Source organism: Hemitrygon akajei, chromosome 5 (genome assembly GCF_048418815.1).
Source record: "Hemitrygon akajei chromosome 5, sHemAka1.3, whole genome shotgun sequence".
NCBI classification, from domain to species: Eukaryota; Metazoa; Chordata; class Chondrichthyes; order Myliobatiformes; family Dasyatidae; genus Hemitrygon; species Hemitrygon akajei.
In genome coordinates, this window is record NC_133128.1 from 186,792,346 (window position 1) to 186,818,061 (window position 25,716).

The 25,716-nt window shown below is 42.4% G+C and overlaps 1 protein-coding gene across 2 annotated transcripts in view; it reads left to right on the top strand.

Moving 5' to 3' along the window:
• The window catches only part of b3galt1b (UDP-Gal:betaGlcNAc beta 1,3-galactosyltransferase, polypeptide 1b), a 194,330-nt gene extending 169,108 nt beyond the window's left edge, over nt 1-25,222 (top strand). The window contains exons 4-5 of one of the 2 annotated variants that reach the window (XR_012099110.1): nt 3,882-4,292; nt 21,456-25,222. The gene's annotated coding sequence lies outside the window, so the exon portion shown is untranslated. The remainder of the gene's footprint in view (nt 1-3,881; nt 4,293-21,455) is intronic. The other variant, XR_012099108.1, reaches the window with a different exon arrangement.
• Nucleotides 25,223-25,716: the final 494 nt, after the last annotated feature.

The window sequence follows — 25,716 nt, forward strand, 5'->3', positions numbered from 1 at the left end:
ATAAGTTGTGGAGGCATGAATAAAAAAAATACCTTAGTGATAGAAAATAGCACAATAATCTTCTCAGACTGGAGGAAGTTAGTACTGTTCCATAAGGGTTATTTCTATAAATCAGAATCAGGTTTAATATCACCAGCAAATGTCATTGTTATGTGGCACCAGTGCATTGCAATACGTGATAATAAAAACTGAATTACAGTAAGTGTGTGTGCATTTGTGTAAAAAGACTGCTGAAAAAAGTTTTCACCCACCTGGGAAATGTTTGTTTTATTGTTTTACATTGAACCACAGTGAATTTAATTTGGCTTTTATGACACTGGTCAACAGAAAAGACTCTTTCATGTCAAAGTGCAAACAAATTTCTACACACTGGTCTAAATTTATTACAATTATTAAACACAGAATAATTGATTGCATGATTGGTCACCCCCTTCAAGTCAGTATTTAGAGATGTACCTTTGGCAGCAATTCCAGCCTCGAGTCTGTGTGGATAGGTCTCTATCAGCTTTGCACATCTGGACACTGCAAATTTTCCCAATTCTTCTTTATAAAACTGCTCATGTTCTGTCAGATTGCATGAGGGTTGTGAGTGAACAGCCCTTTTCAAATCCAGCCATAAATTCTCAATTGGATTGAGGTCTGAACTCTGACTTGGCCACTCCTGGACATTAACTTCGTTGTTTTTAAGCCATTCCTGTGTAGCTTTGGTTTTATGCTTGGGGTCATCGTCTTGCTGGAAAACAAATCTTCTCCCAAGTCGCAGATCTCTTGCAGACTACATCACATTTTCCTCCAAGATTTCACTGTATTTTGCTGCATTCATTTTACCCTCTACCTTCACAAGCCTTCCAAGGGCCTGATGCAGTGAAGCATCCCCACAGCATGATGCAGCCACCACCATGCTTCACAGTAGGGATGGTGCGTTTTTGATGTGCAGAGTTTGGCTTATGCCAAACATGGTGCTTAGCCTCAAACAAGAGAAAATCTACAGATGCTGGAAATCTGAGCAACACACAAAATGCTGGAGGAACTCGGCAGGCCAGACAGCATCTAGGGAAAAAAGTACAGTCGACGTTTTGGGCTGAAATCCTTTAGTAGGACTGGAGAAAATTGCTGAGGAGTAGATTGGAAGGGTGGGGAGAGAGAAATGCCAGGCGATAGGTGAAACTTGGAGGGGGAGGGATGAGGCAAAGAGCTAGGAAGTCACTTGGTGAAAGAGACAGGAGGCCATGGAAGAAAAAAGTGGGTGAGGGGAGCACCAGAGGGAGACTTAGTTTGATGGCCAAAAAGCTCAATTTTGGTTTCTTCAGACCATAGAACAACTTCCAGCTGACTTCAGAGTCTTTCACATGCCTTCTGGCCAACTCTAGCTGAGATTTCATTTTTCATTTCTCTTTGCCACATTCCCATAAAGCTGTTACTGGGGAAGCTTCTGGGCAACAGTTGTGTTTGCAGTCTCTCCTGTCTCAGCTTCTGAAGCTTGTAACTCCTCCAGAGTTATCACAGGTCTCTTGGTGGCCTCCCTCACTAGTCCCCTTCTTGCAAGGTCACTCAGTTTTTGAGGACAGCTTGCTCTAGGCAGATTTACAGCTGTGCCATATTCCTTCCATTTCTTGATGATTGACTTAACTGTACTCCAAGGGATATTCAGTGACTTGGAAATTTTCTTGTATCCATCTCCTCACTTGTGCTTTTCAATAATCTTTTTGTGGAGTTGCTTGGAGTGTTCTTTTGTTTTCAAGGGGCAGTTTTTGCCAGGACACTGACTCACCAGCAGTTGGACCTTCCAGATACAGGTGTATTTTTTACTACAGTCAATTGAAACACCTTGACTGCACATAGTGATCTCCATTTAACTAATTATGTGACTTTAAAATCAATTGACCGCATCAGTGATGATTTGGTATGTCATATCAAGGGGGTGAGGACTTATGCAATCAATTACTTTGTGTTTTATATTTGTAATTAATTTAAATCACTTGGTAGAGATCTGTTTTCACTTTGACACAAAAGAGTCTTCTGTTGATCAATGTAAAAAAAAGCCAGATTAAATCCACTGTGATTCCATATACTAAAACAATAAAACATGAAATTTTCCAAGGGGGCATGAATACTTTGTGTAGACAATATTTGTATAGACACTATGTGTGTGTGAGTGTGTGTGTATTAACTAAGTATAATATGTAAAATAAAAAGTAGTGAGGTAGTGTTCATGGGTTCAATGACCAATCAGAGGGGGAAGAAGTCATTCCTGAATCATTAAGTGTGTGCCTTCTGGCTTCTGTACCTTCTGCCTGATAGTAGCAATGAGAACAAGGCATGTCCTGGGTGATGGGGGTCATCGCTCCTTGAAGATATCCTGGATACTACAGCGACTAGTGCCCATGATGGAGCTGAGTGAGTTCACAACTTTCTACAGCTTATTTCAATCCTGTGCAGTGGCCCACTCCTCTTTCCATACCAGTGGGTGATGCAGCCTGTTAGAATGCTCTCCACAGTACATCTGTAGAAATTTGTGAGCGTCTTTGGTGACATACCTAATCTCCTCCAAATCCTAATGATATAGCGCCATATATTAATGATTTGGTTTGGGCTGTATAGGGAGTAATTTCAAAACTTGTAGGTGGGACTCGTATATAATTTCAGTGAACAGTGAGGAGGGATAGAATTAAAGGAGTCACGGTATGTTAGGGTGTGCAGCTATACGGAAGATGAAGGTTACTGCAGAAATGTGTGATGCATTTCAATAGGAAGAACAAGAGGAAATGAAATATAAATAGAAAATTATAAAGCAAGTATAGAGACCACCTGGGAATACATTTGCATGTCTTTAAAGGTGGCAGTTCATATTTTTTTGATAAATAGAAAGCTTTGGTTCTCAGATATTCAAAACACGCTTTTTTCCAATGCTGTGCAGTTGAGATTTTTTTCCTCTCACAATAAACTACAATTACTTTTTCTGGGTCATTGCACATCATTCTGGCAAAATGAGCAGTCATTTTTGCATCTAGGGTACATTGGAAGATGATATTCCCTCCGCGGCATTTCTTTGAGTCATAGAGAAGTGCAGCACAGAAACAGGCCCTTTGGCCCATCTAGTCCATGCTGTAACTACTTAATCTGCCTACTCCCACCGACTTGCAAGAGGGCCATAGCCCTCCATACGGGAAATCGAGCTTGCATGGACCACTTCTGCTGGCAACTCATTCAACACTCTCACCAACCTCTGAGTGAAGAAGTTTCCCCTCCTGTTCCCCTTCAACTTTTCACCTTTCACTCTTAACCCATGCCCTCTGGTTGTAGAGCCACCCAACCTCAGTAGAAAAAGCCTGTTTGCATTTACCTTATCTATCCCCCTCATAATTTTGTATACCTCTATCAGATCTCCTCTCAAACATCTATGTTCTAAAGAATACAGTCCTAACCTATTCAATCTTTCCTTGTAACTGGGTTTCCAGACCTGGCAACATCCTTGCAAATTGTCTCTACTCTTTCAACCTTGTTTATATCTTTCTTGTAGGTAGGTGACCAAAACTGCACATAATTCTCCAAATTAGGCCCCACCAATGTCTTATACAACTTCAACATAACATCCCATCACCTGTACTCAATACTTTGATTTATGAAGGCCAATGTGACAAAGCTTGCTTCAGGACCCTATCTACCTGTGACCCCACTTTAAGCAAATTATGTATCTATGTTCCCAGATCCCTTTGTTCTACCACACTCCTCAGTGTCCTACTGTTCACTGTGTAAGACTTACCCTGGTTGTCCACCTAATGTGGACCATTCTGAGATTTTGGCACATTTTGGGATGTTGTGGTCATGCTGTGTAGCACTGCATTGAGATTCTTGCCACTAATCAATAATTTAATCTTCAGTTCTCAGGTTATTTTCCAAACTCTCCTCTCACCCACCACTATACCAGAAGATCAGAGGGTACTTCTCGGCCTCCGTCGGTCGTAGTCGACCATGGGTACTGCGCCTCTGGTAGTCACTGGGAGTGGCTTCTCCAGGGCACAACCCAGAGCAGAGTTGATATGGAGATCCGTCTGTTGCCGATGCAGTGAGACTCCATGCTGATGACAGGTCCAAAGGAACGGCAAGAGTCGATACAGCTTGGTGCCAGCAGCATCGCAGGAGTTGCCGTGCCAGTGCTGGGTACAGCAATCAGCCGCCTTCGGGACTCCAATTCCGGATTTTTCCTCAGGGTTTACTCCCAAATCCTCTCCCGTGAACAGGCATAGCCACAAGGCAGCAGAGGTTTAAAATCGGAGTTTTCCCTCTCCTGGGTGAGCTACCATCTGTGGTTAATGAGCCCCATCTGCCCGGAGCAATTGGTTTTTAAGGTGCCAGTGGCCCACCTTTGCCCCTCTCCCGTCAGTGAGAACAGCTCTGCCGGGCAAAAGAGCTATGCAGCACATGAAGGCCAGGAGCTGGACTTGGTTGTCAGAGGCTGCTTGAGACGCACGCCATGAAGAGCATTTGTTTAGCAGTGGGAGCTCGTCCCCACTACCACCCTTCAGCTATGACTACCCTTCATGCTGTATCAGAGGATACAGAGTTTAGAACAGAGGTGAGGAGGAATTTCTTTAGCCAGAGAGTGGTGAATCTGTGGAATTTGTTGCCACAGGGTGAGGCCAAGTCATTGGGTGTATTGAAGGCAGAGGTTGATAGATTCTTAACTAGTCCTGGCAAGAAGGGATACGAAGAGAAGGCAGGAGATTGGGGCTGAGACGCAAATGGATCAGCCATGATGAAATGGTGGAGTAAAATCAATGGGCCAAATGGCCTAATTCTGCTCCTATCCCATATGCTTGTATGGTCTAACTTAATCCTCAGTCTTTGGGCTGCTTTCTAAACTCTCCTTTCACCCACCACTACACCGTCAGCATCTCCTGCACTAACTACCCATCACTTCCTGATATGCCAGAGAATTAATTTTTTTTCCTCTTCCCCCAGTTATCATTATCCAAAAATTCTGGCAGTATCCAAATTCTCTTTCCACTTTGTTTACCACATGTATGTTCTCTCCCTTTTCAGCCCCACCCTAGCCACCACATTGCTGTGCAATAGATTTCAGTCATTGTACAAACTAACGTAAAGGGCCTTCAAAACATCTGTCACTTAATAAAACTTGGAATTTAAGCATCAATATCTGTAAATATAGTGAGGATTTACAAGTAAGTGCAAACATTAAAAAATTATTTTTTAATGTTTGCATTTTAATGTCTGGCTGATTATGACACAACAACAGCCTCTTATTCAATGCCATTAAGACCGAGGAGCTGATTATTGGCTTTGAGTGGAGGGGGGAGGAAACTAGAGGAGGAGAGTGTCAGCAAATATAAATTCCTCGATATTACTATTACAGAGGACCTGTTCTGAGCCCAGCACATAAATGAAGGCGGCGGCACAGTAGTGATCTTCGTCCTTCAGAATGACATCTAAAACTTCGACTAACTTCTATGGATGCGTGGTGGAGAGTATATTGACTGGCTGCATCACAGCCTGGTATGGAAAAACCAATGCTCTTGAATGAAAGATCTTACAAGTAGTAATGAATGCAGCCCAGTCCATCACAGGTAAAGCCCTCCCCTCCATTGTGCACATAGACATGAAATGTTGACTCAGGAAAGCAGCATCCATCACCAGAGACTCCCACCACCCAGGTCATGCTCTTTTCTCACTACTGCTATCAGGAAGAAGGTGCAGTTGCCTCAGTACTCACACCACCAGGTTCAAAAACAATTACTACCCCTCAACCATCTTGAACCAAGGGGATAACTTCACCCCACTTCTCTTGCCCCATCATTGAAATGTTTCCACAACCTACAGACTCACTTTCAAGGACACTTCATCTCATGTTCTCGATATTTATTGCTTATTTATTTTTTTCTTTTTGTATTTGCATAGTTTGTTATCTTTTGCATATTTGGTTGTAAGCCCAAGTTCTTGTGGTGTTTCTGTTAAAGTATTATTCTATGGATTCATCGAGTATGCCCATAAGCAAATGAATCTCAGGATTGTATATTGTGACAAATATGTACTTTGATAATAAATTTACTTTGAACTTTAATGTGGGTTGCAGGGGGTAAAAACAGTGAAAGATTTCAGTAAGTCGGTGTTAGATCAGTATTAAGATTTATGACAGAAAAAGGTGATCTCAATTATGGATGAAATTGTGGTTTTGTCGGATCCTATCCAGCTTAGTAAGAAATAAATCTCATATTGAGGTAGCCGTTTATCTACAGATGTGAGGAAGCAGTGACAGAATATAAATCATTGATTTCTGTAGAAGGTTTATCATGCTAGATCACAAAAGCCAAATGCACAATCAAGCCTCACAGATATCACATCTCTGAATCCATCAAATACTGACATGATGGACCAACCAAGGTCTGGATTTCATTGCTTGGTCAAGGTTCTGATGCAAAACCTGTAACATTGCTACTTGAAGTTGACATTAAAAAAGCAACCCACATATATCATCCAGAACATTGATGTGAAATAACCAGTTAACTGTTCGAGACACGAGAGACTGCAGGTGCTGGGATCGGGAGGAATTCGGTGGGGGGTGAAGCAGATGCAGTGTCTGTGGGAGGAAAGACACCGTCACTATTTCAGTTCAAATGCAGGAAAATTTAGAACAGACAGACCAGATGGCCAGCACAGAGTGGAGAAGTGGAGTGCCATGAAAGGTGATTCAAACATGAGAAAATCTGCAGATGCTGGAAACACAAGTAACACACTAAATGCTGGAAGAATTCAACAGGCCAGGCAGCATCAATGGAGAAGAGTAAACAGTCAACGTTTCAGGCTGAGACTCTTCATTGGTCTCTTCCTGACACATTAGCTAGTTTAATTTAATTCCACGTCCCGTTCCTATTCTGATATGTCTATCCATGGCCTCCTCTATTGTCAAAATGAATCCAAACTCAGGTTGGAGGAACAACACCTTATATACCGGCTGGGTAGCCTCCAACCTGATGGCATGAACATTGACTTCTCTAACTTCCGTTAATGCCCCTCCTCCCCTTCTTACCCCATCCCTGACATATTTAGTTGTTTGCCTGTTCTCCATCTCCCTCTGGTGCTCCCCCCCTCCTTTCTTTCTCTTGAGGCCTCCCGTCCCATGATTCTTTCCCTTCTCCAGCTCTGTATCACTTTCACCAATCACCTTTCCAGCTCTTAGCTTCATCCCACTCCCTCCAGTCTTCTCCTATCATTTCGCATTTCCCCCTCCCCCCCACTACTTTCAAATCTCTTACTATCTTTCCTTTCGGTTAGTCCTGACGAAGGGTCTCAGCCCGAAACGTCGACAGCGCTTCTCCCTATAGATGCTGCCTAGCTTGCTGTGTTCTACCAGCACTTTGTGTGTGTTGTTGTTTGAATTTCCAGCATCTGCAGATTTCCTCGTGTTTGCACATTAGCTAGTTACTCTTTTTCCATAGATGCTGCCTGGCCTCCTGAGTTCCTCCATGTGTGCATTATTCTGAGGTAATTGGTCACTTTACAGCCTCTATCTATCATTCATCTCCCTCAGTCTTCCAATACCACCCCCGCTGACTTCCTCACTTAGTCATAGAAAACTACAGCACTGAAGCAGGCCTTTTGGCCCATTTAAACATTTAAAAAGCCTACTCCCATCAACCTACACCTGGACCATAACCCTCCATACCTCTCCTATCCATGTACCTTTCCAAACTTCTCTTAAACATTGAAGTTGAAATTGCATCCACCACTTTCTCTGGCAGCTCCTTCCACATGACTACGGCCTTCTGAGTGAAGAAGATTCCCCTCATCTTCCCCTTAAACATTTCACCTTTAACCCTTAACCCATGACCTTTAGTTATAGAGCCACCAAACCTCAGTAGAAAAAGCCTGCTTGCATTTACCCTATCTATATGCCTCCTAATTTTGTATACCTCTAACAAATATCCCCTCAATCTTTTATGTTCTAGGGAATAAAGTTCTAACTTATTTAATCTTTCCTTGTAACTTAGGTCCACCCATCCCAGCATCATTCTTGTAAATTTTCTTTGTATTCTTTCAATGTTATTTACATTTTTCCTGTAGGGAGGTGACCAAAACTGGACTCAATACTTCAGGCCTCACCAATGTCTTATAACATCAACATAACATCCCAACTCCTGGAGTCAGTACTTTGATCTACAAAAGCCAATCTGTCAAAAGCTTTCGTTATGAGCCTGTCTATATGTAACACCACTTTCAATAAGTTACTAACCTGTATTCCCAGTTCCCCTTGTTCTACTTCACCCCTCGGTGTCTTGCCGTTCACTGTGTAAGACTAACCCTGGTTGGTCCTCCCAAAGTGCAACATCCCACAATTGTCTGCCATTTTTCCATCTAGTTCAGATCTCACTGCGAGCTTTGATAATCTTCCTTGCTGTCCACTACACCCCCCAGACATGGTGTCATCCCATGAACTTGCTGATCCAGTTAACCACATCTTCAAGATCATTGACATAGATGAAAAAACAACAATGAACCCAACACAAATCCTTGCAGCACTGCCTCCAGTCAGATAGGCAACCCTCTACCCACCAGTTTCTGGCTCCTCCCACAAAGCCAATGTCTAATCCAATTTACTACTTGCTTTTGCCTTGCTGAAGTCCACGCAGACAACACCCATTGCCTTGTTTAAATCAACTTTCCTGCTAACTTCCTCAAAATACTATAAGATTGGTTAGACAGGACCCAACACACACACAGCCATGCTGACTATCCCTAATCACTTCCTGTCTATCCAAATGCTCATATATCCAGTGCCTTAAAATGCCTCCCAATAACTTTCCCACTGCTGCTGATGTCAAGCTCACCGGCCTATATTTTCTTGGCTTATTCTTCAAGTTTTTCTTACACAACGGAGCAACATTGGCTATCCTCCAGTCATCTGGTACCTCACTAGGGATGATTTCAGTCAAGTCAAGTTTATTGTCATTTCAACCACAAACTGCTGGTACAATACACAGTAATAATGAAACAACGTTCCTCCAGGACCCTGGTGCTACATGAAACAACACAAAAACTACACTAGACTATATGAGACAGCACAAGGCTACACTAGACTATGTAAAACAACCTAAAAACTGCACTAGACTGCAAACCTGCACAGGACTACATAAAGTGCACAAAACAGTGCAGGGCAGTACAATAATTAATAAACAAGACAATAGGCACAGTAGAAGACAAATTACAATATAATAAATTATTGTATTATTATAATAATTATTATAATATCTGAGTATTGAGGAGTCTGATGGCTTGGGGGAAGAAACTGTTACATAGTCTGGTCGTGAGAGCCTGAATGCTTCTGTACCTTTTGCCAGATGGCAGGAGGGAGAAGAGTTTGTATGAGGGGTGCATGGAGTCCTTCACAATACTGTTAGCTTTGCGGATGCAGCGTGTGGTGTAAATGTCTGTAATAGTGGGAAGAGAGACCCCGATGATCTTCTCAGCTGACCTCACTATCTGCTGCAGGTTCTTGCGATCCGAGATGATGCAATTTCTGAACCAGGCAGTGATGCAGCTGCTCAGGATGCTCTCAATACAACCCCTGTAGAATGTGATGAGGATGGGGGGGGGGGGGTGGGAGATGGACTTATGTCTGCAAGGGCCCCTGCATTTTCTGCACTTGTCTCCCACAGAGTCTGGGGGAACACCTTGTTAGGCCCTGGGGATTGGTTCACCCTTATTTGCCTCAAGACAGTAAACATCTCATTTTCTGTATTCTGTGTAGGGTCCATGATCTAGCTGCTGCTTCAACAGACACTATTTACTCTGTCTCCTGAGTAAGCACAGAAGCAAAATATCCATTTCAGATCTCCCCCATCTCTTTGGGCTCCACACATTGATTACCATTTTGATCTTCTAGGGGACCAATTTTGTCCTTTGCAACCATTTTGCTCCTAACGTATCTGTGGAAGCCCTTGGGATTCTCCTTCACCTTGTTTGCTAGGGCAACCTCATGCCTTCCTTTCACCCTCCTGATTCTTTCATAAGTGTCCTCCTGCATTTCATATACTCAAGTACCTCATTTGTCTCTACCTGCAGTGCACCTACTTTTCTTTCTTAACCTGACCAGGGCTCCATTGTCTTTTGAAGAACCAGGCTCCGTGAACATACAAGTTTTGTACTCTCAAAATTTCACTTTTGAAGGCCTCCCAATTACCACTTACAGCTTTGCCAGAAAAGAGCCTGCCCAAATCCACACTTGGTAGGTCCTTTCCGGTACATAAAAGTTGTCCTTTCTCCTATTTAGATTTCAATCCACAGACCAGACTTATTCTTTTTCATAGTTACCTTGAAATTAATGGCAATATGATTACTACATGCAAAGTGTTCTCCTGCCCTCCTGTCACCTGCCCTGTCTTCTTCCCTAATAGGAGTCCAAGTATTGAATACTCTCTCATTGGGACTTATACATATTGGTTAAGGAAACTTTGCTGATACATTAGATAAACTCTGTTCCATCGAGCCCTTTTATAGTATGGGAGTCAATATGTGGAAAATTAAAATCACCTGCTGTCACAACCTTATGTTTCTTGCAACAGTCTGTGATCTCTCTACAAATTTCTTCGTCTAAATCCCATTAAATGTTTGGTAGACTATAATATAGCCCCTTTAATGTGATTGTATGTTTCTTATTCCTCAGTTCCACCCATAAGGCCTCTCCAGTCTATCCTGACAGCACTGCTGTGACATTTTCCCTGACTAGTAATGGCACTCTGCTCCTTTAATCCCTCCCACTCTATCACATCTAAAGCAATGGAACCCCAGAATATTGAGCTGTCAGTCCTGTCCTTCCTGCAACCAAGTCTCATTAATGGCTACAATATCACAATCCCAAGTTTTGATCCAAACCCTGAGCTAATCTGCCTTTTAAAACAAGAACAATAAACTGTCTCTGTACAGGTCCCACCTTTCCTGGACTACAGCCCAATGATCCAAAAATCTGAAGACCTCCCTCCTGCACCAACTCCCTAGCCAATTCTTAAACTGCATAATTTTCCGAGTTCTGGCCGCACTAGCACATGGCATGAGTAGCAATCCTGAGATCACAACCCTTGAGGTCCTGCCCTTTAACTTAGCAGCTAACTCCCTGAGCATACTTTGCAGAATCTGGTCCCTCTTCCTACACCTGTCCTTGGTACAGGTGTAAATTGGTAAATTGGCTGGCTGACAGGAAATAAAGATTAGCGATTAACGGGTCCCTTTTGGAATGGCAGGCTGTGACCAGTGGGGTACCGCAAGGTTCGGTGCTGGGACCGCGGCTGTTTACAATAAACATTAATGATTTAGATGAAGGGATTAAAAGTAACATTAGCAAATTTGCCGATGACACAAAGCTGGGTGGCAGTGTGAAATGTCAGGAGGATGTTATGAGAATGCAGGGTGACTTGGACAGGTTGGGTGAATGGGTGAATGTATGGCAGATGCAGTTTAATGTGGATAAATGTGAGGTTATCCACTTCAGTGGCAAGAACAGGAAGGCAGATTACTATCTAAATGGAGTCAAGTTAGGAAAAGGGGAAGCACAACGACATCCAGGTGTTCTTGTACATCAGTCAATGAAAGCAAGCATGCAGGTACAGCAGGCAGTGAAGAAAGCTAATGGCATGCTGGCCTTTATAACAAGAGGAATTGAGTATAGGAGTAAAGAGGTCCTTTTGCAGCTGTACAGGGCCCTGGTGAGACCCCACCTGGAGTATTGTGTGCAGTTTTGGTCTCCAAATTTGAGGAAGGACATTCTTGCTATTGAGGGAGTGCAGCGTAGGTTCACGAGGTTAATTCCCGGAATGGCGGGACTGTCATATGTTGAAAGATTGGAGCGACTAGGCTTGTATACACTGGAATTTAGAAGAATGAAAGGGGATCTGATTGAAACATATAAGATTATTAAGGGATTGGACACGCTGGAGTTAGGAAGCATGTTCCCACTGATGGGTGAGTCCAGAACTAGAGGCCACAGTTTAAGAATAAGGGGTAGGCCATTTAGAACAGAGATGCGGAAAAACTTTTTCACCCAGAGAGTGGTGGATATGTGGAATGCTCTGCCCCAGAAGGCAGTGGAGGCCAAGTCTCTGGATGCATTCAAGAGAGAGTTAGATAGAGCTCTTATAGATAGTGGGGTCAAGGGATATGGGGAGAGGGCAGGAACGGGGTACTGATTGTGTATGATCAGCCACGATCACAGTGAATGGTGGTGCTGGCTAGAAGGGACGAATGGCCTACTCCTGCACCTACTGTCTATTGTACCTACATGGACTATGACTTCTGGCCACTCATCCTCCCACGAGAATGCTGAGGACCTGATCCAAGATATCCTGGACCCTGGCAACCAGGAGGCAACATAGCACCCGGGAATCTTGTTCTCATCCATTGAACCTCCTTTCTTTCCCCCTAATGATTCCCCTATAACCACAACTCACCTTTTCTCCCCCCCTTTTCTGAGTCACAGAGCCAGACTGAGTGCCAGAGACCTGACCACTGTGACTAGGTCAACCCCTCCCCCCCCACCCACACCCCCCAGAAGTATCCAAAGTGGTATATCTGTTGTTGAGGGGGATGGCCACAGGGGTACTCTGCACTGGCTGTTTAACCCCTTTCCCTAACCTGACTGTCACCCAGTTTCCTGTGTCCTGCAGCTTTAGTGTAACTGTCTCTATATGCCCTGTCTATCAGCCCCTCAGCTCCCCCCCTCCCCCGTGATCCAGAGTTCATCCATTTCCAGGTCCAACTCCTTAACGCGTGGTGTTAGAAGCGGCAGCTGGATGCACTTTGTGCGGGTGATGTCATCAGGTCACTGGTCATCTCCCTGCCTCCTCACATCCCACAAGAAACCTGCTAACCTGCCTCGAATCCCTGCTGCACTAACCGTGCAGCTATAAAGAAGTAAACAATAAACAAACAGAAATAAATCTACCTGCAGCTTTTCGGCTTCTCCAGCTCAAGCCCCTCCTCGCTGAATCCTCGAAAAGATAAATCCTCAAATCTGCACTCCCAACACTGCCCGTTCCAACAATGGCTGCTCTGCTTGCCCCCGCCTGTTTTTATTTGCCCTTGCTACTGAATCCTGATCTCTATTTGGGTACTATTCAAATGATGAAACTCTCACAATGCGCATTTTAATGTACACTCGCTGACCTGTGCAAATCACCTCGAGTCGTTCCTGATTTCTGACTAGCCGCTGTTCAAACTTTCCTCTACATGGCACTACACTCCTGACAATTGCCTTGGAATCAGCTTGCCTCTTCTTTTCTCTCCCATTCCTCTCCTTCAATGTTGCAAAAACAGCGGAGCTGGTTGTGCATTCCAGGAGGAATGGAGACAGGCTAATCCCTATTGACATCATTGGATCTGGGGTTGAGAGGGTAAACAGCTTCAAATTGCTCGGCATCCACATCAGCGAGGACCTCACGTGGTCTGTACACACCAGCTGTGTGGTGAAAAGGCACAACAGTGACTCTTTCACCTCAGACGGTTGAGGAAGTTTGGTATGGGCCCCCAAATCCTAAGAACTTTCTACAGGGGCACAATTGAGAGCATCCTGACTGGCTGCATCACTGCCTGGTATGGGAACTGTACCTCCCTTAATCGCAGGATTCTGCAGAGAGTGGTACGGACAGCCCAGCGCATCTGTAGATAGAAATTCCCATGATTCAGGACATTTACAAAGACAGGTGTGAGAAAAGGGCCCAAAGGATCATTGGGGACCCGAGTCACCCCATCCACAATCTATTCCAGCTGCTACCATCCTGGAAAAGGTACCACAACATAAAAGCCAGGACCAATAGGTTCCAGGACAGTTTCTTCCACTAGGCCATCAGACTGATGAACTCACACTGATTTGAGTGTATTTCTATGTTACATTGACTGTTCTATTTAATGTAAATTATTATAAATTACTATGATTGCACATTGCACATTTAGACGGAGACCTAACATGAAAATTATTTACAAGTATGTGAAGGATGTAAGAAATAAAGTCAATGCAATTCAGTGCTGGCCATTGCACCTGCTTCTCAACACTCACTCCCCCCTCCCCCCCCCACCCCCGGCATTGATCAGAGTCACGTGAAGCCATGGGAGCAGGTGCTGGATGGTCATTTGAGGAGCTAGTGCATATCACAATCCTGGCTGTGCAACCGCTGATGCCAGGCAGGCAATCTCCGAAGAATATTGATAGTTACTGGGGTCACCTGTCTTGTAAAGACACTGCCCAGAAGAAGGCAATGGGCAAGCGACTTCTGTTAAAAAAAATTTGCCAAGGACAGACATGGTCGTGGAAAGACCATGATTGTCCACATCATAAGACATGGCACATAATGAATGTGCTCTGTAGAAAGGATGTAAAGTCCTTGTAAAATATTCAGAAACATTTGCCTGAACAGTGCAAGTTACAGAAAAAAATGTTCTGCAGTCAAAGGCTTAAACTGGAAGATATTTCCTTGGAACAAAAAAATTGGCAGGAGCCACCGTGATATTTTACCTTAAAGACGAGGACTTGTCAAGGATGCTCAAAATAATGAACACCTAAAGATAGTGAGGCAGGGCTGGTAGAATGGGCAAATATCAGAGACGTTACATTGACTGAGATTGGCAATAGAAACAAAGGTGTTGAAGCTTTTTCTTTAAATGTTAAAATGCATCAAGTAATGAACAGGTGGAATACTGATGATGTAGGAGGTTGAATCCATCAAGACAATACAGGTGAATAGGATCAGTACCTGAAAGAAAATAATTGCAGAGCGCTGAGATAGTTGTAGGTGACTGGAATTAGTTGTAATGCTTTCTGAGACCCTCCGTTGGTCGAGGTTGACCATGGGTTGTGTGTGTCAACTGTCTACATGATACGCAAGTCAGTATGCAAAAAAGTCAGGGCAGTACGACATGGAGAGCAAGCTGTTGCTTGTATAGCAGCCTCCCACTCTCCACGCTGCTGATGATTCCAAAGGAACAGCAGAGACCAATACAGTTTGGCACCAGTGGCTTCGCAGGAGATTACAAACACCTGGGGATACAAATGGACAATAAACTGCACTGGTCAAAGAACACCGAGGCTGTCTACAAAAAGGGTCAAAGCCATCTCCATTTCCTGAGGAGACTGAGGTCCTTTAACATCTGCTGGACGATGCAGAAGATGCTCTACGAGCCTGTGGTGGCCAGTGCTATCATGTTTGCTGTTGTGTGCTGGGGCAGCAGACACCAACAGAATCAACAAACTCATTCGTAAGGCCAGTGATGTTGTTGGGGTGGAACTGGACGCTCTGACGGTGGTGTCTGAAAAGAGGATGCTGTCCAAGTTGCATGCCATCTTGGACAATGTCTCCCATCCACTCCATAATGTACTGGTTAGGCACAGTACATTCAGCCAGAGACTCATTCCACCAAGATGTAACACTGAGCGTCATAGGAAGTCATTCCTGCCTGTGGCCATGAAACTTTACAACTCCTCCCTCAGAGTGTCAGACACCCTGAACCAATAGGCTGGTCCTGGACTTATTTCCACTTGGCATGATTAACTTATTATTATTTAATTAGTTATGGTTTTATATTGCTATATTTCTTCACTATTCTTGATTGGTGCGGCTGTAATGAAACCCAATTTCCCTCGGGATCAATAAAGAATGTGTCTGTCTGTCTGATACCAGTCAGCGTTGAACTCAACATAGGACGGCCCTAGGGACTCCAACTCGGGATTTTTCCCTCGGGGTTTACTCCCGAAGCCTTCCCTATGAGTTGTTATAGCAGCGAGGCAGCGGAGAGCTAACCTAAGCTGAGTGGTGAATGGCTTTTCTATGCTTTACTTCCTTACAATTTGGGGAACGGTCATCAATGCTCAGAGGAAATAAATTATGCTAAATAACAAACACACCACTAATCTGACAGAGTAGGAGAATAAATTAGTCAGGAAAAAACAAGAACTGGGAAAGTATCTTCCTCTAAATGTGTGGAAAAGAAGGAAGAGCATGACAAGAGGTAAGGCGTGAGGATTACCATGAGATATGAAAAAGTCTTCAAAACTATTTACAATGGCAAAGAGAAACTGAAGTCATTGAGAAATTTAAAATATAGTAAATTTCATGAAGAAAATACTGTAGTGAGAGTAATCTGTTACGAGATGGCTGAGATATGACAAGATTGGAACTGACAGTGATTGGCAGAAATACCATGTAAACTCTTTACTTCAATATCATCGTCATCATTATGTGCATGTTGTATGACATCGGTGTTCATGGGCTTCCATCTGTCTTTGTTCTGAGAAGGTCTAATAAGCTCTTCAAAACTTTTGCCTGCCTATCCCTTGATGCACGTCATGAATGTCATCCACTGCTGACCGCGACATTTTCTTCCATCAATTTTCCCATCACTGCAAAATTTTCGACCACCTCTTTCCTCAGTACATGTCTCAGATATTCCAGCTGATTGATGATATCAGCTGTCTTCTTATTCCGATTTTTCGCAACACTTCCTCATTTGTTATCCTGTCCTTCCACGATATTTTCATCATCCTTCCCAAAAACCACATTTCTGCAGCTTTGAGTCTTCCCTCATTCTACTCTGGTATTGTCCCAACTATGTTAGTGTGGAATGAACAAAGCACTGCAACACTCTTGAGTTTCGTATCCATAGAAATAATGTGATTCTTTAGCACCTTGCTCAAACGCTTCAACGTGCATTTAGCAATCCCAATCATTCTTCTAGCTTCATCATCAGCCCTCCCATCAGATGCATTGTGCTCCCTAAGTAATTGAACTTCCAGGTTTGTTTAATTGTTTTGGTGCCCAATTTCAGTTCACATTTCTGTATTTTTTCCCCTCTTAGTGACAACCATACATTCAGTCTTCTTGCAGTTGATTCTCAACTTTCTCTTTGCTCTTTCTTTGATGACCTTATCTGGTATTTCTTGGAGCTTTTCTTTAGAAGAATCTGGTATCGTCTGTGTATCATAGGTTGTTCAAATTATATCCACCAATTGTACCTAGAACACTACTAAATTTCTCTTAGCACCTCCTCGCTACCAAAGTTGAATAGGTTGGGTGAGAGAACACAGCCCTGTCTGACTCCTCTTTTAATCTGGACAAAACCACTGTCTCATTTTCAACTCCCATTCCTGCTCTTTGTTCCCAAACAAAATTTTGATACCTTTTCTATCTATGTCGAAGTGCTGAAGGAGTTTCATAAGCTCTTCATATTTCACATTATCAAAAGCTTTGGTATAATCGATGAAACATAGATTTCATAGACCTTGATCATGCACTCACAAATCATCTTTACTTCAGGGAAGTAAATTATATATTCTTAACTATTGAAATGCTGCACAGGATAAGCTCTTCTGGTCCTTTGAGCTATGCCACCCAGCAATCCCTGATTTAACACTAGTCTAATCACGGGACAATTTACAATGACCAATTAACCTACCAACCAGTACATCTTTGGACTGAAAGGGGAATTCGGAGAAAACATATATGGTCGCAGGGAGAATGTACAAACTCCTTGTAGGCAGTGGCAGGAACTGAACGCAGGATGACTCTGCTAATCACTATGCTACAATGCTGCCCAATTTTTTTTTGCCAGTGGGAGAGGAGGGATCGTTGCTCACTGCCTCTTAGGTGCGGTGGGGGGGGGAGCTGGGGGGGACTTTGGGGTTCTAACATTTAACTGTCATTCATTCTTTGGGGCACTTCTGTTTTCGAGGATGGTTGCGAAGAAAAAGAATTTCAGGATGTATGTATATTGTATACATTTCTCTGACATTAAGTTGTACATTTGAACCTTTGAATTAGGTGAATGAGCTATCAGAAGATTAGAAATGATATAACTGCATTTAAAGTAAAAGAGGCACTTCCTTAATATACTTTGCTCTGATGAATTATACCTGTGCCTTTTAAAATAACCTAAGAGATAATAAAACACTCCTATACAATTAATATTTCAATTGAAAAATATGTAGTGCTAGAGACCTGTCAGAGAGCTATTTTTAAAAAACAGGACTAGAACTTGTTCATAGAAGATGAATAAGCTAAGGAAAAATGGATGGAGAACGTGTGAGAGTGAGTGTGTGTGAGTGAGACAGACACACGCACGCACACACACACACACACCAGACACACACGGAAACCAATAAACATAGATTTCATCGTTCAGTTTTGCAAAATCAATGGGCATTGGCTCCTTTTTCCAAAGGGTAATGAGCTTTGGCAAGGCTGATATTTATCTAGAAATTCAAAATGCTTTTCAGAACATTGCACACTATTGATTAATAAAGGAACAGATCATTTGGAGTCAGGGAATATCTGGTCAACTTAATGGTGAGCACACAATTAAAAAGCTAATCAGAACAGCAGAAGATGAAAAATGGAGTGAAGAGTTTTATCAGAATCAGATTTAATATGTACTTTCATTTATTGTGCAGATCAATGCACTTATTTGCATTAATGATTTAGATCTCAGATCGCAAGACCTTGCGGCGGATAGTGAGGTCAACTGAAGGGATCATCGGGGTCTCTCTTCCCGCCATTACAGACATTTACACAACACGCTGCATCCACAAAGCTAACAGCATTGTGAAGGACCCCACACACCCCTCATACAAACTCTTCTCCCTCCTGCCATCTAGCAAAAGGTACCGAATCATTCGGGCTCTCACGACCAGACTGTGTAACAGTTTCTTCCCCAAAGCCATTAGACTCCTCAATTCCCAGAGTCTAGACACACACACACCATCCACTCCCTTTGCAATTTTTGCTCATTTCTTTCTCAATTCCTGCTAAACATTGTTTATATTTACATTTATCATTATATTGTAATTTGCCCTTTACTGTGCCTATTGTCTTGTTTATTAATTATTGTACTGTCTTGCACTGTTTTGTGCACTTCATGTAGTCCTGTGTAGGCCTGAAGTCTAATGCAGTTTTGTGTTGTTTCATGTAGCACCATGGTCCTGGAGGAACGTTGTCTCGTTTTTACTGTGTACTGTACCAGCAGTTATGGTTGAAATGACAATAAAAGCGACTTGACTTGAGATTCTGGAATCGGAATTCATTTCTCAATTTGTGAATGGGGCAAGATAACACAGCAGAAATCTGCAATTGGTTGTAAATACAGTATATTCCATCTGGTTAGCCTCCAACCTGATGGCATGAATATTAATTTCTCCTTCCAGTTAAAAAAATCCCTCCCTCTCCCCTCTTCCTCACTTTGGCCATTTTATCTCTTCTCACCTGCTTTCCCCCGGGTCCCCTCCTCCTTTCCCTTCTCCTCTGGTCTATTCTCCTTTCCTATCAGATTCTTTCTGCTCCAGCCTTTGACCTTTCCCACCTACCTGGCTTTACCAATCACCTTCCAAGCTAGCCTCCTTTTTATTCTGGCATCATCCCGCTTCCCTCTCAGTTTTGAAGAATCTCGGCCCGAAACGTCAACTATTTATTCATTTCCTTAGATCCTGCCTGATCTGCTAAGTTCCTCCAGTGTATTGTGTACATTGCTTTGGACTTGCAGCATTTTCAGACTTTCTCGTGTTTACAAAATAGATTGATGTTATCTTGCAGAATCGATTTGTGTTTGTGAAATGTTACATTGTTACAAATTACTTGAAAAGTAAAATCTAAGTGGGACATGAAAACAAAGGAATCAGAGGACATAGATAACTGATTAATTTTGGTCAAATTTGCAGTAGTATATACATTTCTACTCTTGTTATAAAACAATGAGGTACCGAGAGGGTTACAAACATAGTTATAAGGATGGTATCTGAAATTAAGGTTGTATCTCTTAGGCTGGGTTTCTTTCCTTCAACTGAAGAATGATCTAGTGGAGATGAAATTTGATGGGTGGATCACAGAGTAATCCCAATTTTCAGTTAGCTTTACAAAGTGAGACGGAAAATGCGCCGGTGGGGACAGCAGCTGCATTTCTTGGTGACTATTGCTTTTACCGGCCTTTTGCTTTTGATGCGCTGTTGCAGGTGACAGCCGGCTTGCATTGTACACCAGTCAGGTTCGTTGACATTTTTAAATAATTAATTTTGTGTTACCTTGCAATTGATAAAGTAGACGATTAAATGACACTTTGCACATTGCAGGTTTCTCAACAGCTTAAGGTAAGTTTAGTTTGACCAGAGAAGAATTGTGGGTTCAGTATGGATCTGAACTGCTGATGACAACAGGGCCACAGTGAAGTTAAACCTAGATTCCAGGGCTGTAAAGTACTGCCCTGGCAACTTTTTTTTTCTAAAGTTCTTTGCCCGTTGACTGAAGTTGGTATGATCTTCGTTATTCCACGGAAATCAGGGTGTAATATTCTACACAGGATTCTGAGGCAATTTTGTGGTATTTGGGGTGCATTTCTACTGAGGGACTGATGGAAGAAATCCACAAAGATAGGTGTTTGTATCATTTTGTGAAGAAGTCATCCTCTAGGCCATAATCTAGGATGCTTGGATCTTGAAGTCCCAAATATTCTCCGCTAGCGTGTGACCATAACTCATCAGCTTGAGTTCTTAATGGTCTTGTCTGGCTGGGAAACTTACTATGGTCCAGTTTTCTGACCAACCTTATGAAATTGATGATGTAATTACAGTCTGAGGGCCTTAAGCTGAAGCATGGATTCCCCCTGCTATTGTTAGCAGCCGATCACACAATTATTTAAAACTAACTCCATTCACCCTAAAACAACATTGAGATTTTCAACCCTGGAGGATTGTGGAGGATCAATCATTGCCTGCATTTGAAGCTCAGATTAATTGATTTCTGGGATATTGCAGGAAATTGCTGTTTGGATATGGTATCTGCCATTGATCACTGAAAGCTGGAGGGGCAGGATGACCCAATTTCTGTCGAGGTAGCTGAGTGGGTCATGTAGGGTGGGAGACAGATGGGCAGCTCCTTTGTAAAATTAAGATTACTTTTGAGTAGGGACTGTGCATTTTATTGTTCGTTTGTAATTGTGTATTCTTCAGTTTTTTTTCCAGCTCAGTTATTATGGAAGAGGGAAGAATTGCAATTTATTAGTGTGTTAAAGGATCAAGATATTTACAGTAATTCTAGAATTGTGTATGATATAATCATTTGCATAAATAGCAGGTCACATCTAATTATCCTTTCGTAGTCTGTATTTGAATACTTAGCATACTTATGCATGATGCATGAGGTTGTCTAATAAATGTAAATTTGAATAATTTATTTAATCCTTGTTTCTCTAAAATTAATTTAAAATGTGGCATTCAAGGTGGAACAAACTTGACGTGAAAAGCTTTCATTAAAACTCAGGAGCAATATTCAAAGGACCAACTATACCACTTACTTTTCTGGATGGTCCAATATATTGGGCAACTTGAAAAACACATCCCCTGCCCTTACCTATCTTTATTTATCCATCTATTTATTATTTGTTTATTCATTTATCCATATATTTATCTATTTATTTAGGTACCGTGTGGAATTGGCCCCATGAGCAGTACCGCCCAGCAACCCTCAAATTAACCCTAACCTAATCCCAGGACAACTTACAATAACCAAAGAACCTACTAAGCACTACGTCTTGGACTGTGGATGGAAACCAGAACACCTGGAGGAAACAGATGCGGTCACGGGAACGTACAAACTTTCTTACAGAAGACGCCTGAATTGAACTCCAAAGCCTCGAGCTGTAATAGTGTCACACTAACCACTACGCTACTGTGTTGAAGTGTTACTAACAATATAAAAACACATAGAAAAGACAGGAAAATTCTCAACACAACCTAATGTGAAGAAGGCAAATGCAATTTTGGCATTCATTTCTAGAGGCATAGAATACGAGAGCAGGGATGTGATGTTGAGGCTCTCTAAGGCACTCGTGTGACCACACCTGGAGTATTGTGTGCAGTTTTGGGCTCCTTATTTTAGAAAGGATATAATGACGTTGGAGAGGGTTCACAGAAGATTCACAAGAATTATTCCAGCAATGAAAGGGTTACCGTATGAGGAACGTTTGGCAGCTCTTGGGCTGTATTCCCTGGAGTTTAGGAGAATGAAGGGAGGGATCTCATAGAAACATTCCCAATCTGAAAAGGCCTGAACAGATTAGATATGGCAAAGTTATTTCCCATGATAGGGGATTCTAGGACAAGAGGGCACGACTTTAGGATTGAAGGACATCCATTTAGAACAGAGATGCGGAGAAATTACTTCAGTCAGAGGGTGTTAAATCTGTGGAATTTGTTGCTACGAATGGCTATGGAGGCCAAGTCATTGGGTGTATTTAAGACCGAGATAGATAGGTTCTTGATTAGCCAGGGCATCAAAGGGTATGGGGTGAAGGCAGGGGAGTGGGGATGACTGGAAGAATTGGGTCAGCCCATGATTGAATGGTGGAGTAGACTCGATGGGCCAAATGGCCTACTTCTGCTCCTATATCTTATGGTCTTAATACCCACATACATATTTGTTGCTCAAAGCTATGTCAAAGGCTCCTGAAGGATATTAGTTCCCTATGTCTTACTATATCAATTTATGATGACCAATTAGCCTACCAGCCGCTATGTCCTTGGACAATGGGAGGAAACTGGAGCAGTTGGAGAAAACCCCCTCAGTCAGGAGCAAACATACAGACTCCTTACAGGCAGCCGCGGGAATTGAACCCAGGTCAATGGTACTGTAAAGCATGTGTATTCAAAATACCTATGTGTATCAAAGGCAAATCCTTGAAACCAAAGGTATCCAGGACAGAGGCCCTGAGAGTCAGATATTCTTACTGAAAGAAATGAACCCACCCGCCCAAAGCAGGCTAGAATCCAAAGCATCCTGCCGATGCCCAGGTTATAGGGCTGTGCAAATCTCATGATTAACGGGGATAGCAACACTATTTTAATGAAATTATCACCAGGCAAAGCAAAACTAATCTTTATAAAAATGCAAAGTCAATTAAGTAGGAAAAAGAAAGAAGGGTCACAGAGAAGCCAAAGCAAAAAAAATGAGTAACTTCCAGTTGCTAGTTTATTAGCAACTGAATACTGGATAAATCGTCCTGGTGCCTGGTTTCAACCTGAAACATTGACGATATCTTTTCCCCTCCACAGGCGCTGCTTGACCTGCTGACTTCCCTCAGCAGGGCGCTAATCAAAATTCCAGGATCTGCCGTCTGTTAATCTCTTATGATTGTTATTAATATACATATTTATACACACATACTATTCATTTGATATGGGCTCTGTTGTATGACATAGGCAGTCATGGTCCCATGACCGTGGTTGTCTTTAGCAAATGTTTCTACAGAAGTGGTTTGCCATTGCTGCCTTCTGGGCAGTGTCTTTACAAGATTGGTGACCCCAGCCATTATCAATACTCTTCAGAGATTGTCTGCCTGGCATCAGTGGTCGCATAACCAGGACTTGTGATCTGCACCAGCTGCTCATATGACCATCCACCACCTGCTCCTGTAGCTTCACATGACCCTGATCAAGGGGCTAAGCGCCTCGCCCATGAGTAACCTGCAGGCTAGCAGAGTGAAGAAGCGTCTTACCCCTCCCTTTGACAGAGACATACCTCCATCCCACTATGTATTCATCTTGGTGACCTTTTTAAAACACACTATATTAAACCACACCAAACTGGCATTCCAAATCACATTACATTTAATCACATCAAAAAAAAACTTATGCATTTTGGGCAATTTTATCATTTCATGCTCCATTGGGGAGTTCTGCCAAGAAAGGAAATCCTGAATAATTATACGACAAGATTTTTAATCTATGACTGAAAACTAAAACATTTCCCCTGCCAGGAAAAGCAAGAAAATGAATTGATAGAATCTGCAGAATCTAAGTGGCAAAGATTCACTTTGATCCTTACAAATTTTTCTTCTTGCGATTTATTATGCTGTCAAAATTTGCTCAGGTTATCTAATGTAGGGAGACCTTTTGCAATAATGTCAAGAACTTTTGAACCTTTATATTGAGCAATGATATGGATGTTGCTTCATGTCAAATGTTTGTTTCGAAGTACACCTGGATATGTGATGATCAGTCCTACAATTTAAATCCTGAGCACTTGGTCTTGCAGTTTACAGCTATTAAGTGTTGGATTTTTCACCTATGAAATATTTGCAGAGTCTATTCAGAAACATTTTAATAGAATTCATTTTTTCCCTAACTGAATGCCTGCTGTATGAGTCCAGGATGATGAGTCAAGTTAACCATATAACAATCACAGCACGGAAACAGGCCATCTCGGCCCTCCTAGTCCATGCCGAACTCTTAATCTCACCTAGTCCCACCTACCCGCACTCAGCCCATAACCCTCCACTCCTTTCCTGTCCATATACCTATCCAATTTTACCTTAAATGACACAACTGAACTGGCCTCTACTACTTCTACAGGAAGCTCATTCCACACAGCTATCACTCTCTGAGTAAAGAAATACCCCCTCGTGTTTCCCTTAAACTTTTGCCCCCAACTCTCAAATCATGTCCTCTCGTTTGAATCTCTCCTACTCTCAATGGAAACAGCCTATTCACATCAACTCTATCTATCCCTCTCAAAATTTTAAATACCTCGATCAAATCCCCCCTCAACCTTCTACGCTCCAATGAATAGAGACCTAACTTGTTCAACCTTTCTCTGTAACTTAAGTGCTGAAACCCAGGTAACATCCTAATATATCGTCTCTGCACTCTCTCTAATTTATTGATATCTTTCCTATAATTCGGTGATCAGAACTGTACACAATATTCCAAATTTGGCCTTACCAATGCCTTGTACAATTTTAACATTACATCCCAACTTCTGTACTCAATGCTCTGATTTATAAAGGCCAGTGTTCCAAAAGCCTTCTTCACCACCCTATCTACATGAGACTCCACCTTCAGGGAACTATGCACTGTTATTCCTAGATCTCTCTGTTCCACTGCATTCCTCAATGCCCTACCATTTACCCTGTATGTTCTATTTGGATTATTCCTGCCAAAATGTAGAACCTCACACTTCTCAGCATTAAACTCCATCTGCCAACATTCAGGCCATTCTTCTAACTGGCATAAATCTCCCTGCAAGCTTTGAAAACCCACCTCATTATCCACAACACCTCCTACCTGAGTATCATCGGCATACTTACTAATCCAATTTACCACCCCACCATCCAGATCATTTATGTATATTACAAACAACATTGGGCCCAAAACAGATCCCTGAGGCACCCTGCTAGTCACCGGCCTCCATCCCGATAAACAATTATCCACCACTACTCTCTGGCGTCTCCCATCTAGCCACTGTTGAATCCATTTTATTACTCCAGCATTAATACCTAACGACTGAACCTTCTTAACAAACCTTCCATGTGGAACTTTGTCAAAGGCCTTGCTGAAGTCCATATAGACTACATCCACTGCCTTACCCTCGTCAACATTCCTCGTAACTTCTTCAAAAAATTCAATAAGGTTTGTCAAACATGACCTTCCATGCACAAATCCATGCTGGCTACTCCTAATCAGATCCTGTCTATCCAGATAATTATAAATACTATCTCTAAGAATACTTTTCATTAATTTACCCACCACTGATGTCAAACTGACAGGTCTATAATTTCCCACTAATAAGCCATCGATATATTCATCAAGAATACTTGCAAAGCAATTTCTCCAAAGTGCACCCTAATGATCAAAATACCACCAGAGATTAATCTTCCAAGTAAGTTTGTTCCAGGGCAAACTAC